The sequence below is a fragment of the Mus caroli genome, chromosome 12 (assembly GCF_900094665.2).
Source record: "Mus caroli chromosome 12, CAROLI_EIJ_v1.1, whole genome shotgun sequence".
NCBI classification, from domain to species: Eukaryota; Metazoa; Chordata; class Mammalia; order Rodentia; family Muridae; genus Mus; species Mus caroli.
The window spans coordinates 47,122,570-47,128,442 of NC_034581.1; the positions used below are offsets into that span (position 1 = coordinate 47,122,570).

Sequence of the window (5,873 nt, forward strand, 5' to 3'; positions counted from 1 at the left end):
GAGGCAGAGGCAGGCGGATTTCTGAGTTCGAGGCCAGCCTGGTCTACAGAGTGAGTTCCAGGACAGCCAGGGCTATACAGAGAAACCCTGTCTCAAAAGATCAATATATATACTTGTTACATGAATAAAATATAAAATAACTAGGCTGGGTGGTGGGCACACACCTTTAATCTCAGCACTGGAGGGGAGCAGATGTGGAGGGGTGAGGATTTCTGTGAGTTAAAGGACAGACTGCTCTATTGAGTGAGTTCCAAGGTAGCCAGGACTGTTATACAGAGAAACCCTGTCTCAAAACAAACAAACAAACAAACACAAACAAAACAATAAAGGCTAGAGAGATGGCTCAGCCGTTGCTGGCTGAGTTGATGGCTCAGTCAGTGCGCTGACTGCTCTTCCAGAGGTCCTGAGTTCAATTCTCAGCAACCACATGGTAGCTCACAACCATCTGTAATGGGATCCAATGCCCTCTTCTGGTGTGTCTGAAGACAGCTACAGTGTACTCATATACATAAAATAGACAAATAAATAAAACAACTTTGCTGAAGGATGATAATTTTTTGTTATTGTTACTGTTTTAACCTAAGGTCTATGTGTCCCAGGCAGGCCTTGAATTCACTATGTCACTCAGGATGAGTTTGAGCTTCTGGTCCTCCTGCCCCCACCTCCCAAGTGTTGGGATTACATGATGCCCGGCCACACCCCGGCTACAGGCAATATTTTGTAAAGAGAATAAAAGTAACATATGACTAAACACCACAGCATGTGTGGCACTTCCGCCCACCCAGAGAGTTTATCTCCCTGGAAAAGGGAGTGAATGACCACAGCCTCCCACGGCCCAGCTGTCATATCCCTGGGTAAGCTGATCTAGATGGCGTCCTGTTCTGATTCTTCAGTGAATGAACACTGCAACCCCGGGCTTTGCTACACGGAGCCTAGCCTTTTGTAGCACAGTATTCGTAGGTAACCACCCGCCTGTTAGGGCTTAGGAAGGAAGAGGTGCACTGGTAGAAAACGACATGAAGCGTAGCGCATGCGCATGCGCTAGGGCTGTAGCTTAGAAGCAAAGTGCTTGCTTACTATGTGCAGGGCCTAGGGTTCAGTCCCTTGAACTGTAGGAATCACGGAACTAAAAATAACGAAAAACTAAACCAGGGAGATAGAAATGTTAGCCAACCACGGAGTGAAGAGTGTAGTAGACCAGACCCTGTGCCTCTGCACGGCACCTCATCTCACTTTCAGAAGCCGGAGAAAGCAGCTTTCCACTGTGGCTCAGGATCAGGTCAGGCAAGCTGGTGGAACACTGCAGGCATGTGGAAAGCCACAGCCTGATAGCTTTGTCATCCAGAGCTTTTAGGTAATGCGTTCTCGTAATCTCAAGTGGATAAAATCCCCAGTTTAAAAAAAAAAAAACTTACTAATGTCTAGCTTAATTTAGCAACTTCACCTAACCCGCAGCTAAGCAGACTCTGTGATGCTGTGTCTCAGCTTGCACTCTCTGTCTGTCTCTTTCTGTCTCTCTCTCTCTTCCTGTCTGTGTGTGTGTGTGTGTGTGTGTGTGTGTGTATGCGCGCGCGCGCGCACATGATTTGGTGGTGGTTGTGGTGTGTCTCAGCCTCTATAACTTGGCTGGAGTTCTGATTAGTTTTAGTCTCAGAACTACTCATTTCCCAAAGGTAGAATTCTCTCACGCAGTCTGCCTATTTCAGAAGAGCTGAGCTTATTGTAAAGGTCTTTTTTTTTTTCCCGGTTTACATCGTAAGCTTTATTTCTGATGCAGGATAGATCGTTCCATCCCTCAAATGTATTACATGTTGCCATGGAGGGCCTAGGATGCTGCTCCCATCTCCAGAGACCCGTTCTGAAGTTCCTGGGTCTCTTACCCTCCCTCTCATCCTTTCAGTTAAAAAGAAAAAGCAATCATTAACAAAACAAAACAGACTGTAAGTACTGGGCGGGGGCATCCTTGTCCTCAGCTGGACATCAAGTTATGGGTTGATGGGGAAGTGAGGGGGAGGGGAGAGGTGCCATCACTGTTTGCTGAAGGGCTTCCTTCCCCACTGCATCCTGTGGAGCAGCTGTGTGTCCTCCGCATCTGCTGGAGGCTGCACAGAGCTGATGAAGCGGTTCTTGACTGATAACATGTGAAGGTATTTCTCAGGGTCTGTGGTGCTGATGTCGGCTAGTTTGATTTTGAGGTACTGGTCCACGGAGTGGAGGGTTCCACAGATGCTCAGGTCATTCTTGGGTTCCATGACTACATCCTTGCCCACAGGGGACTTGAAAAAGGAGTGAAAGAGCATGGCCACACGGGGCGACCACGAAAGAAAGTGCTGGTGTGTATGTGCGTGTGTGTCTGTGTCTGTGTGAAAGAGAGTGTGGGTCTTTTGCTCACCTGTATGTCAATGTGCCACATGTATCCCTGATGCCCACAGAGGCCAAAAGAGGCATCTGATCCCCTGGAACTAGAGCTACACATGGTTGTGAACTGCCCTACCTGCAATGAGAACTGTGATAGTTTGTATATGCTTGGCCCAGGGAGTAGCATGATTAGAAGGTGTGGCCCTGTTGGAGTAGGTGTGTCACTCTGGGTGTGGGCTTTAAGACCCTCATCCTAGCTTCCTGGAAGCCAGTCTTCTCCTAGCAGCCTTCAAATGAAGATGTAGAACTCTCAGCTCCTCCTGTACCACGCCTGCCTAGGTGCTGCCATGCTCCTACCTTGATGACAATGGACTGAATCTCTGAACCTGTAAGCAGCCCCAGTTAAATATTGTCCTTATAAGAGTTGCCTTGGTCATGGTGTCTGTTCTCAAGAGTAAAACCCTAACTAAGACAGGAACCAAATCAGGTCCTCTGCAAATTCTCTTAACTGCTGAGCCATCCCTCCAGCCTTTATTGTATAATCTTTTTTTTTAATTATTTATTTTATTTATACGAGTACATTGTAGCTGTCTTCAGACACAGCAGAAAACGGCATCAGATCCTATTATAGATGGTTGTGAACCACCATGTGGTTGCTGAGAATTAAACTCAGGATTTTTGGAAGAACAGTCAGTGCTCTTAACCACTGAGCCATCTCTCCAGCCCTATTGTAGAACCTTAATTCCACTCTTTTTTAAAAAAATGGATTATTTAGTTTGTTGTGTGTGTGTGTAGAGGGGGGGAGGTTGTGCATACAATCAAAGCACAGTGCACATGTGAAAGTCAACAAACAACCTGCAGGAGACCATTCTCTCCTTCCACCGTGTGGGTCCCAGGATCTAACTCAGCTTGGCTTGCTTGCTGGCAGTCATCTTTAGCCACTTTTGCATGCTGAGCCATCTTACAGGCACTTAATTCCACTCTTGAATAGACACAGATGACTCGCCAAACAAATAATCTTCTATACTCAGAGGCAAACTCTGTCTTCCTCCTCCTCCTCCTCCTCCTCCTCTCAGTGTCCTGACAGCACATGGTTATATGCTGGGACTAAAGGTGTGCGCCGCCATGCCAGGCCCAGGCTAGAGTCATATTGTAATGTCATGTTGTAAGCAGAAATATATCCTCTCCTCCGCAAGTTGCTTCAGTCGTGGTCCTTTAGCATCCAACTGTGGCTAAGGTATCAGTCAGGGATCACCCAGGATGACGCTTCCTTGTACCTGCTTGGCTCTTCCCTGGCCGTCTCCTTGGCAGTAGACTGAAAGACAGCTTTGTAATTGCAGCTGCTAATGTGACAGCTGATATTTATGTGCAAATAGTAAGTATACATTAAAGTCAAACTTTTAAAAATGGGGTTCATTCATTTATTGCAGATATAAATAGAAATGGATTTTCTTGGATTTTCGCATTTTTTAGATAGAGTTTCACTAAGTAGCCAGGTGGCCTCAACTCGCCATCTTCCTGCCTCAGCTGCATATCTGGCTAGGATATAGTGTGATTTGTACGTACCAAGTAGTAACAAAATGACTGGGAAGATAAAAATCTTTAGGAAAAGGTGATGTGGTACTCATTTATAATCTTAGCACTCAAGAGGCTGAGGAAGGGGACCTGAAAAGATGCCTCAGTGGTTAAGAGCACTTGCTGCCCTGGATTCAATTCCCAACACCCACATGGCACCTCAAAATTGTCTGTAACTCCAGTTCCAGGGGATCTGACATCCTCACACAGACATACATTAAAGCAGAACACCAATACATATGAATAAAAATAAATAAATTATCTTTAAAAAAAAATAAAGAAGCTGAGGCAGGAGGATATAAATTCAAGACTGGCCTGAGCCACATGGTGAGACCCTATCCCAGGAAAATTGGAAATCTGTTTGTTCGTAGACATGGCTCGTCTGTGCTCTGTGGTGCAAGCTGGCCTCTTCTTGCCTTGTCCTTCATCCTTCCAAGCTCAGGGGCACAGGAATATTCCTGACTCAGGTTTGGCTTCTTCTTTGTTTTGGTTTAGGTTGGTTTTTGTTTTGTTCTGTTTTGTTTTCCCCAAGGTGAGGTTGAAACAAGGTCTCATACCTGCAGCTCAGGCTGGCTCCAATTCAAACCATCCTGCCCAGCCTCCCAAGTGCTAGGATTACATCATCAGCCACCATGCCTGGCAAGCTGGTTTACTTTTTTTTTTTTTTTTTTTTGGTTTTTCGAGACAGGGTTTCTCTGTATAGCCCTGGCTGTCTGTCCTGGAACTCACTTTGTAGACCAGGCTGGCCTCGAACTCAGAAATCCGCCTGCCTCTGCCTCCCGAGTGCTGGGATTAAAGGCGTGCGCCACCACGCCCAGCTGCTGGTTTATTTTTAAGAGATCTTACAAATGACCCTATCCTACTGGGGGTTCTCAGCCTGGACAACTGGGTAAGTGTCAGGGAAGTCTGCACTGAAGCTGGTGTGCAATGTTGGATATATGCACCTCTTTATACAGTTTTCTGGAAAAGGTTCACTGTCTTTGTATTCTTACTGGGATCTATAGTCTAGCTTAATGCATTTATATTAGAAGACAACATACTTGATGATTATCTACCATGCCATCACACAGTTAAGAATACACCAGGCGCGGGCAGTGGTGGTGGTGTGTGTGTGTGTGTGTGTGTGTCTGTGGACCGCTTGCATGCCTGTGCCCTGAGAGGCCAGAGTGGGTGTCAGATCACAAGAAACATGGTTATAAGAAGTCATGTGGGTACTCACAATCCAATGTGGGTATTCTGGAAATATAGACACTGTTCTTAACTGCTGGATGATCTCTCCAGCCTATCTATCATTTTGTCATTTGGTTTTTTGAGACAGTCTGACTGTACACACAGACTTGCCTTGCTTCTCCTGTCTCTGCCTCCCTGGTGCTGGGACTAGGGCTCTAGGACTCTGCCACCAGGCGTCCTGCTTCTGTAGTTTTGTTTTGTTCCAAACATCTAATCAAGGCAAGCATCAAGCAAATCTAAATTAGGAGCCTGGATTCATTACTGTTCTCGCTGGCGTGATGAAATAGCCAACAAAGGCAAGTTAAGAATGGACTTATTTTGGCTCACAGTTTGAGGGTACAGTCCATCACGGTAGGGAAGATGTGGTGGTGGCTTGTGATTCTGGTCACGTGGAAGCTGAAGTCAAGAAGTAGAAAGCAGTGGTTGCTGAGGTCGCATCTCCTTTCTATTTGGCAGACCAATTTCATGGAATGCTGCTACCCACATATAGGCTGGGTCCTCCTAACAGTTAACCTCAGCTAGAACTCCCTCTGGATGTTGTAGTGAGGTTTGTTTCCATGGTAATTCTAAATTTCATCAAGTTGGTCATCAAAATCAACTACCACAGGGACTTTCTTATGGGCAGTTGGCAGTATCATCAAAACTGCCAATCAAGCTGGGCGTGGTGGCGCACGCCTTTAATCCCAGCACTCGGGAGGCAGAGGCAGGTG

The 5,873-nt window shown here is 46.2% G+C and overlaps 1 protein-coding gene and 1 pseudogene across 2 annotated transcripts in view; one reads left to right on the forward strand and one right to left on the reverse strand.

Moving 5' to 3' along the window:
- Nucleotides 1–5,873, forward strand: part of Ap4s1 (adaptor related protein complex 4 subunit sigma 1) — a 47,909-nt gene that overhangs the window by 17,623 nt on the left and 24,413 nt on the right. The window lies entirely within an intron of this gene.
- LOC110307361 lies at nucleotides 1,981–2,300 on the reverse strand (annotated as a pseudogene). Its single transcript, XR_002379380.1, has one exon. The product of XR_002379380.1 is annotated as a U6 snRNA-associated Sm-like protein LSm2 pseudogene (transcript).